The following is a 9,440-nucleotide window of genomic DNA, read 5'->3' on the forward strand; positions in this document are numbered from 1 at the left end:
CCTGAACACATTAGCATAGTCCTCATCGCTGACACTCATCGGCCAGATGTCCCCATAGGGCATCTCAAGTATGCTCCACATGAGGATTATAGAGTGTCATCGTGGGTTCGATCCTCCTCAATACCGAGTATCATGAGATGAAGATGACCTCTAGGATATTCTTAATGATGTCCCTTCATTTCATGAGGACCCACATTCTCTGCCACCACCGAGTCACAGACCAGTTCATGCGACTACTTCATTGACAGAAATTTCTGACCACTTGAATCGCTTTGAGCAATATTGCACTCAGCGATTCGACAACATAGAGGCGACTCTACAGTAGATTTGCTAGCATTTTTACATTTCGCCTCTAGCATCAGCACCTCACGATCCAGCTGCCGATGAGGACTTTTGAGTCCATTTATTTTTCACTTTATTTTTATTTTTAGGTTTGCTTTTTTTTCATGTTCTTAAAAGACTTTTATTAGTATAGTTTGAATTTTTTTATCTAGTTGTTTCTTTATGGCTAACCATAACAACCCCATCGATATAACTTCTTAAAACATTACTGATGACATCGCAGTTTCAAAAGGTTCAGTTGATTGGGGCTACTCAGGAATATACAAACAATCCTCCATGACTGTCATGACCTGCTCGACCATGACCATAGCTGCCACGACACCGACCACTACGATAACCTCTTCGCATGACACTGGGATTGTGGAACCCAACCTCTACCACCACCGGAGTATCCTGCCCCACTTTTACCTATGCCTAGTTACACATTCACTTCCTTTCCAATGTCTACAAATCCACTTTCGCCATTCCAAGGATTACATAAGAATTTAGGGCAGTTTCACTCATCCCTCTCTTTTGTTATGCTTATATTATTATTATCTTTCTTGTACATTGAGGATAATGTACATCTTAAGTATGAGGAGGTGATCGTGCTTTTCTATGATAAGTTTTATAATTTTATAATTAATCATTCTTGAAACTAACTATTATCACGGCGTAGGCAAGTGTACCTATCGAATAGTAGTATGGCTTTAGCAAGACCGGATTGTCAAACCCAAAGGACTAAAAGTACTAGTAATGACTGTTTTTTTATTATCTAGCCTAAGAAATAAAAGGGGTTTGTTTAAACTAACTAATTAATTAAACTAAGAACTTGCAGAAAATAGAATTGGGAAATTATCTCTAGGGAAGCGATTGATTAAAGACAATACCTAAGGAAAAATCCACCTAGATTTTTACTTGTTATTCTAGCTGCGAACCAGACTATTTATTCATTTAACTTGTTCCGTAGAAATCTCTAAGTTATGTTATTATCCCTATTCAAGACTAATAACGTCTAATCCCTAGGTTGAATAACCGAGACTTTTCTCTAATTAACACCTTAGGGTTGCATTAGCTCGTTCTATGGATTCCTTTATTAGGTTTCACCCTAATCCGGCAAAATCTTGTCACCCTATCTTTAGACTCACAATCAACTCCACTTAACTATGACAAAGTTACTCTTAATCAGGGTCTATTCCTCCTCCAACTAAGAGTAGTAACTTGAAGTGATACCCTGGAATACCAAAACCAGAATTAAGTACACATAATTAAGAACAAGTCAAATATTTATCATATGATTCAGAAAATAATAACAAGATTCGTCTTAGGTTTCATCCCCCTTAGGTATTTAGGGGTTTAGTTCATAACTAAATAAGAAAACATCTCAGAATAATAAAGAATACAAAACATAAAGAAAACCCAAAACTCCTGAACGGGAAATTGAGGAGAGATCTTCAGTCTTGATGGTGAATCCGGCTTCTGAGATGGATCAATCGGCTTCCTCGGAGTAATTCCTTACTACCTATTCTCTGTCCCCCTTTTCTTCTTCCTTTAGGGTGTATTTATAGGCATTGGAATGTTTAAAAGCCCTAAAACTTGCCCTTTTCTGAATGAAACTTAGTTAGGGTTCGACAAGGACATGCTCGTGTGGCACGGCCGTGTGTGAATACTTCAGGTCGTGTTCGAGCTTGTTAGATTGGCACGGGCGTGTGTTCTACCCATGTGAGTCGTGCTTCTATTCTGCCCAATTGACACGGCCGTGTGAGCTGCCCGTGTGAGGAGGTCCAGGCCGTGTTGATTCCGTACTTTGGCCCATTTTCTCCATTTTTAGCCTGTTTCTCGTTCTTTTTGCTCTCCTATGTTTACCTATGTATAAAACATGAAATTAAGGCATTAGGTGCATTGAATTCACCAAATCTAGGGAAAAATCATTTATAAAATGCGCTAAAAAATCATTTATAAAATGCGCTAAGCATGGGGTAAAAATATGTATAAATTACGGTTTATCAAATACCCCCACACATGATTATTTAATCATGAAAAACTTAGGCATGTCCCTTCATCTAAGTAGTTACCATTGATTCAAAATTTCACAGAGTTTAACATCTTCACTTACGGATTCACTTAAATCACTCGAAGTGTTTAAGGACAATGAAATTAGCACTCATCAGTCAATATGAAAAGTTATTACCATAGGCTTGCATGAGAATCAAATCTCCACCACTATAAATTGAGATGATACATTAATCAAAAGGTTTTTAGAGGGTTGTAACGAGGCTTGGTTAGGGGGTGTGGTCACAAGCTGAAAGAAAAGGTTAAAATCGAGACTGACTTGAGAAACTACTTAACTAGAAAAATATTTGATCATTACTTGCGTATGACATAGCTTCTTCTCCGACTATGGAATTTGAATAATGAAGCTTACAAATAAAAGATAACTACTAATATGTATACATTTTTTTTAAGAAGAAGTCAAATAACATAGATTACTATTAAGAACAAGACATAGCTAAGCAATTTATTCAAATCAATTCTTGACAAAAATAGGGATCAAATTAATTGAGGGGATTTCAACAAAAATGGGTTAAGGGTTAATATTGAGGGATATATAAAGAATGGTTTGTTAGGCTAAAAGGGGTTTACTAAGGGTTAATCATGGAGGTAGGCTTTTCATGGCATGAGTGGGTTAATCCTACGTGCCTCTATCATCTTGACATATCGAATCAAATAGTGTGGTCTTGACATGCATAATCAAGCAAGTTCTAGAATAACAATTCAATATTGACACACTCAAAGCAATAATAAAGGTGAGCATGAAAGAATTAATAGATGCTCAAAAGGCTCAAAAATCTCACAAAAATTATGGCTTTTTGATGTTTAAATCTGTGTGATTCAATTCCAAAACTTGGGGAAACAACCTAAAATTTAAATTATTAAAAAATCAACTTATCATGCTTAATTTTCTAATGTCTTTAAAGTTTGAATAGTCTATGCGTGAATGCCTATACTTTAATTCAAGATATATCAATAAAAATCATCAGTCAATCAAAATTCATCCTAAATATGATATGAGAGATTTACCAGAGAATAAAGCAATATTCAGCGATTTTTCAGATAATGAAATGATTACCCCCCACACTTAAGATGTACATTGTCCTCAATGTACAAAGATAGATATATGGAAAAATATAAAATTATAAGATAGTGATAGAATTGAAACTTCCTGAGTGTTGAATGAATGAATTCCTTAGTTTGGAGTTATGGAGGTGGAGGAGAATATTCCGGTGGTGGTAGAGGTTGGGTACCACAAGTGCTGTGCCAAAAGAATATTATATCTCGTCATTGAACAGGGCATGGCAGTCGTGGAGAACCTTTTTCAATGGAGTTTGAAGTTCCTAAGTGATTGTGTACTTTGGAGCTCTTTATAACTATGATAAAAGCGGGAACTGTTTAGGGGATATTAGGAAGAGTAATTACTCATAAAAAAATAGCCGAGATTAAAAGTGATTAATAAAACCTAATATATAAGATATAAACAAAAAAAGGAAATAATATTTAAATGTTAAAAGTGAAATTAATAAAAACTTAAAATAAAATAAAAATGAAAATAAAGATAAAAGTAGAAATAAAAACAAAAATAAAGATAAAATTAAATTAAACATCATCATCGCCGGATGGTCCGCGAGGTAGTGGTGGCGATGAGATGTGGAAGTGCTGACAGATCTGCTGGAGAGTAGCATCAATGTTGTCAAATCTTTGAAAACACTGCTACTCGAATCGATTGCGACACTCAGAGATGTCAGCATATGAAGCCGTCGCATGAACTGGACGAGAGGGTGGTGGTGGCTGGGAAGGTGGTTCCTCATGCTGGGTAGGGACATTATCAACAATGTCCTCTGGAGCCTCCTCTTCAGTAGATTGAGCGAGACGATATTGGTGAGGGTAGGTTCCTCGGTGCCTCTTAATCATCCTCATGCTAAGCATGCTCGAGATGCCTTGTGGAGATATCTGGCCAATGAGGGTTAGGGATGATTCTTGGACCGCGGTGTAGAGGAGTCCGAAGTGTTGCGCTAGTCGAGTCATGTAGGGGCTAATGGAGATGACCTCTCTCTGGTGTCGCTCCGTCTGGTGGCGAATGGCAAGGTCTATAAAATATGCGAGATCGAAGACGTGCCTGTGCGACATACACCATAAGTAGTAGACGTCGTGAGTGGTGACCATGCCAGTGCTCTCTCTCTGTCCTGTCAAAGTGTGAGATAAAATAGAATGTAGATACCTTAAGGACGGAGGGAGAGATGATTCCTTAGTGCGATTAAGGTCGTAAGTTGCTGAACGTGGGACGAGGGCATCCTAGCAACGTGAGGGAGAATGATGGATGTGACGGTCGAGAGCATGTAAGTCGTTCTCCTCTCTGAACACCTCAGTGTACAGACCCAGTGCCAAACCAAACTCTGGAACGCTCAACTGGCGGATTAGACTGTCAAGTCGAAATTGGTCTATGCTAGGATTGTCGTAGTTCTTCATTACGGTCTGAAGATGGAACGTCAAGCACAATTCCATTGTGAGCTCGAGATACATTAGGTCGATGATCTCAAAGAAGAGGTTTTATGGGTCGGTGGTGAGAAAGCCCAGAATTGCGTTAGCCAACTGGACTTGTTCTAGTGCAGCCCAGTCAATACAATGGCTCGCTGTTAAAGGTCGGGCCTGTAGTATTTGAAAGAGCTCTTCTTGGGGCCCGTTGGGGAATTGCAAGAAAGGGTGGCGAATTTTTGTGTTAGGGCCTGAGGAAGATGATGCTCCCTTTCATTTCTTCGAGGCGGGGACGGCTTTCTTTCCTCGTGAAGATGACATGGTGTACCTGAAATCGAAATCATTAATTCGTCTTGATGAATGGTTAAGGTAAGATGAAAGCAAATTCAAAAAGGTAAAGGTCATAACTTAAAATTACTAATTTAAGCCAAAGCTACTAAAAATAAAAAAAAATCAATTTTTATGGTGTATCATTAGCATGATAATAGTATGAGTTTCAAAATCTCTATGTAGCATATTTTGTTGATGGAAAATGTCAACACAAGAAGAATGATTAGTTCTATTATCCTAAACATAAATATTCACTTTAAACAAGTCAAATGAAGCAGATAGATCATGCAATGAGTAAGAACTTCAACATAAAAAATGATAATTACTTTAGATATGATATTTGAGTGATAGAAAATAGCATGAAAAGTGCAAATTATGATGATAAATAGTATTATAAAGCAGTAAAATAAAAGGGAAAAGAGTAAACAAACGCTAGGAAGATGAAAATGTGCGTCAAAAATAGAGTTGAAGGCAGCGCACGGGCGTAGCAGAGATGCCGTGTGGACTTGCAGCGGTTAGGGTTAGGGATTTTGGGTGAAGAAAATAATGAATAGTGCAGGGTATTTATAAATTTTGGAGCACATGGCCAGGGGACAAGCCCGTGAGCCCCAATTTTAGTCCGTGTGTTTCGCTTTTTTCCTATTTTGGTGCGTTTGAAATTTGTCCCACGCCCGTGTACTTCGGGCGTGTTGGTTTGACAGGTTCGACCACGGGTGTTAGTCACGAGCGTGCTGAATGCCCGTGTTATTTTGGCAGGATCAGCCACGGTTTCGTGACATAGACGTGTCACATACCCGTGTTGTTTTGGCAGGATTGCCCACGGCTATGTCGCACGGCCGTGGTGATTTAACGCAGCCTGTGTTTTGGGGAATTCTTTGCCCTGTTTCCACAAGGTCGTAAGCACGCCCGTGAACTTGGCCGTGTCCTTGTGGTGAACCTGCTTTCAAGAGTTCTGTTAGTAGGTCAGGTGTTAAACACTAAAATTTAAAGAAGTTAATATAGTTAATGCTCGGGTTGCCTCCCGAGAAGCGCTTATTTATAGTATAAGCTCGACTTACCTCTCCGTTGGATAGTCATGGTGGTTTAAGGAGTTCATACTCCTCATTCCTGCTGCCAATCTTATCAAAATAAGATTTTAGACGAGTGTTGTTTACCTTAAAAGTGTCAAACTTGGGATAACTTACCTCGACAGTATCGAATGGGAAAATACTAAGTACCGTAAGAGGGATTTCTTCATTCGGGTTGGTAGCGACAATGTGAGGATCTGCGACATTAAGTAAGACTTTATCTCCAACCTTAAGTTGATTTGGAGAGGTATCGAGCCCGTTCTGGAGTAGTTTTGGTTTATCGTATGTTCTTGGTTTATGTGCTTGCCATTCATCTAGCTCCTTTATTTGTAGCCTTCGTTCTTCATGAATGGGTCCTCTATTATTGCTGGAAAATGGCTCGTGAACTTCTTTCAAACTCAATTTCTGCAAAGTAGGTTGAGTCATATTGTCAGTTTTAGTAGACTGGTGTGGACTGTTACCTTCAATGTTCGATGTGATGCTAGAATTACGAGCTTGAAGAGTGATCGTTTTGTCCCCCGCACGAAGTGTGAGCTCACTTGTGCCAACATCAATAATCATTTTAGCAATTGCTAAAAAGGGCCTCCCTAAAATCAAAGGGCTGTTGTTATCCTCCTTTATGTCTAAAATGACAAAATCAACGGGAAATATGAATTTATCTATTTTCACTAGTACATCTTCAATGATACCCCTAGGAATTCTTATAGTTTTATCTGCCAACTCAATGCTCATCCTAGTTTGTTTAGGTTTCCCAAGACCTAAGTGCTTAAACATTTTGTATGGCATGACGTTAATACTAGCCCCTAAATCAGCTAATGCATTATTCACATCTAAACTACCAATTAAGCAAGGAATTGTAAAACTCCATGGATCTTTCAATTTGTGGGGTAGCTATGCGGCGCCTCGTCCAACTTTCGCTTATTTGCTAAAAGCTCTCTTAAAAATTTCATTGTATTTGGCATCTGTGACAGAGCTTCAATAAATGATAATTAATATGTAATTTTTTTAAAATTTTAAGGAATTTACCAAATTGTTCGTCTGAGCGGTCTTTCCTGTTGCATTAGGGTATGGGACACGAGGTTTATATTCTACATTCGCCATTTTGTTTTGATTATGACGCACCTCACCCTTACCCTTGCTCACCACAGTTTCTTGTATCAATTCTGGCTTAGGCTCAACGAATCCTTCTTTATCTTGAACAGTAATTGCGTTGAGCTATTCCCTTAGGTTAGGTTCAGTATTGCTTGGCAAGCTACCTGGTGGTCGTTCGGAGATTAGTTTGGACAGCTGGCCTATCTGAGTTTCGAGCCATTGGATCGATGCTTGTTGATTTTTAAGTGCTGTCTCAGTATTCTAGAAACGGGTTTCTGACATTGAGATGAATTTGGATAGCATCTCCTCAAGGTTCGGTTTCTTCTCTTTTTGATAAGCTGGCTATTGAAAACCCTGAGGATTTTGTGGCTTTTGATTCCTTTGACCACCCAGGAGAAATTTGGGTGGTTCCTCCAACCTGCATTATAAGTATTACTGTATGGGTTATTTTGAGATCTAAAGTTATTGTTACCTATATAGTTGACTTGTTCCTCTTCGGTTGTAGGATTGAAGTATTGATATTCTGTATGTACACCTCCTCCACTTGAATCACACCTCATCACTGGATGTACCTACGTAGAACCAAGTAAACCATCAAGTTTTTTTTGTTTAGGAGTTCTACTTGATTTGAAGCATAGTAACCGAATTGACGTTAAAAATGTCAGCTGCTTTTGTTGGCTTAGTCCTCATGACCTGACACTGATAGTTATTCAGTGACATCTTCTCGATAAATTCGTAAGCCTCTTCAGGTGCCTTGTTGTTAATGGTTCCTCCAGCAGCCGCGTCAATCATCTGTCTTGTCGAGGGATCCACACCATTGTAGAACATTTGAACTTGCAGCCATAGAGGTAACCCATGGTGAGGGCACCTTCATAGTAGGTCCTTGTACCTCTCCCATGCATCGTAAAGTGTTTCTAAGTCCATCTGCACAAAAGAAGAAATATCATTACATAACTTAGCTGTTTTTGCAGGTAGAAAATATTTCAATAAAAACTTTTCGGTCATTTGTTCCCAAGTAGTGATGGACCCTCGTGGTAACGAGTTCAACCACTGTTTAGCTTTGTTACTCAGTGAAAAAGAGAATAACCAAAGACGAATGGCATCATCAAAAACGCCATTAATTTTGAAAGTGTCGCAAAATTCTAGAAATTTTGCCAAGTGAGTGTTGGGATCCTCATCCTGCAAACCATCAAACTGAACAAATTGCTGTATCATCTGAATCGTGTTAGGTTTTAGTTAAAAATTATTTGCAACAATAGCAGACCTAACTATACTTGACTTAGTTCCTGTTAAATTAGGTTTAGCATAATCATACATAGTACGAGGAACAGGATTCTGATTTGCTATATTAGCGGGTATTGTCGGAGGTAGCTAATTGTCTTGATTTTCAGCCATCTCCTCGGTTGTAGTTGAGATATCGTCCTCTTGCTCTTCCTCTGTGTATCTTAAGCTTCGCCTTATTTCTTGTCGATTTCTACAAGCTGTGAGATCGATCTCTTCGTCAAAAAGCAGTGGTTTCGATGGGTTTCTTCTAGTCATAAACTGTAAAAACCTATCAAAAGAAAGAAAAAGAAAGTTAGTAAAATAAAGTTAAATTGAAAGAAAAATAAATGGCTAAAGTAATAAAAATTGAGTGTTCCTAATATTTTAGTCCCCGACAACGGCGCCAAAAACTTGATCGTGATTTTCTGTGATAAGTTTTATAATTTTATAATTAATTGCTCTTGAAACTAACTATTATCACGACGTAGGCAAGTGTACCTATCGAGCAGCAGTATAGCTTTAGCAAAACCGAATTGTCGAACCCAAAGGACTAAAAGTACTAGTAATGACTGTCTTTTTATTATCTAGCCTAAGAAATTAAAGGGATTTGTTTAAACTAACTAATTAATTAAACTAAGAACTTGCAGAAAATAGAATTGGGAAATTATCTCTGGGAAAGCGATTGATTAAGGACAATACCTAAGGAAAAATCCACTTAGACTTTTACTTGTTATTTTGGCTCCGAACCGGACAATTTATTCCTTTAACTTGTTCCGTAGAAATCCTTAAATTATGTTATTATCCCTATTCAAGACTAATAACGTCTAATCCCTAGGT

The 9,440-nt window shown here is 38.3% G+C and overlaps 1 non-coding gene across 1 annotated transcript; it reads left to right on the plus strand.

Annotated features, from left to right (window-relative positions):
- Positions 1 to 8,190: 8,190 nt before the first annotated feature.
- Positions 8,191 to 8,297, plus strand: LOC121228742 (small nucleolar RNA R71). Its single transcript, XR_005926317.1, has one exon. It is a non-coding gene; the product is annotated as a small nucleolar RNA R71 (small nucleolar RNA).
- Positions 8,298 to 9,440: the final 1,143 nt, after the last annotated feature.

The sequence above is a fragment of the Gossypium hirsutum genome, chromosome A04, assembly GCF_007990345.1.
Source record: "Gossypium hirsutum isolate 1008001.06 chromosome A04, Gossypium_hirsutum_v2.1, whole genome shotgun sequence".
Classification (NCBI taxonomy): Eukaryota; Viridiplantae; Streptophyta; class Magnoliopsida; order Malvales; family Malvaceae; genus Gossypium; species Gossypium hirsutum.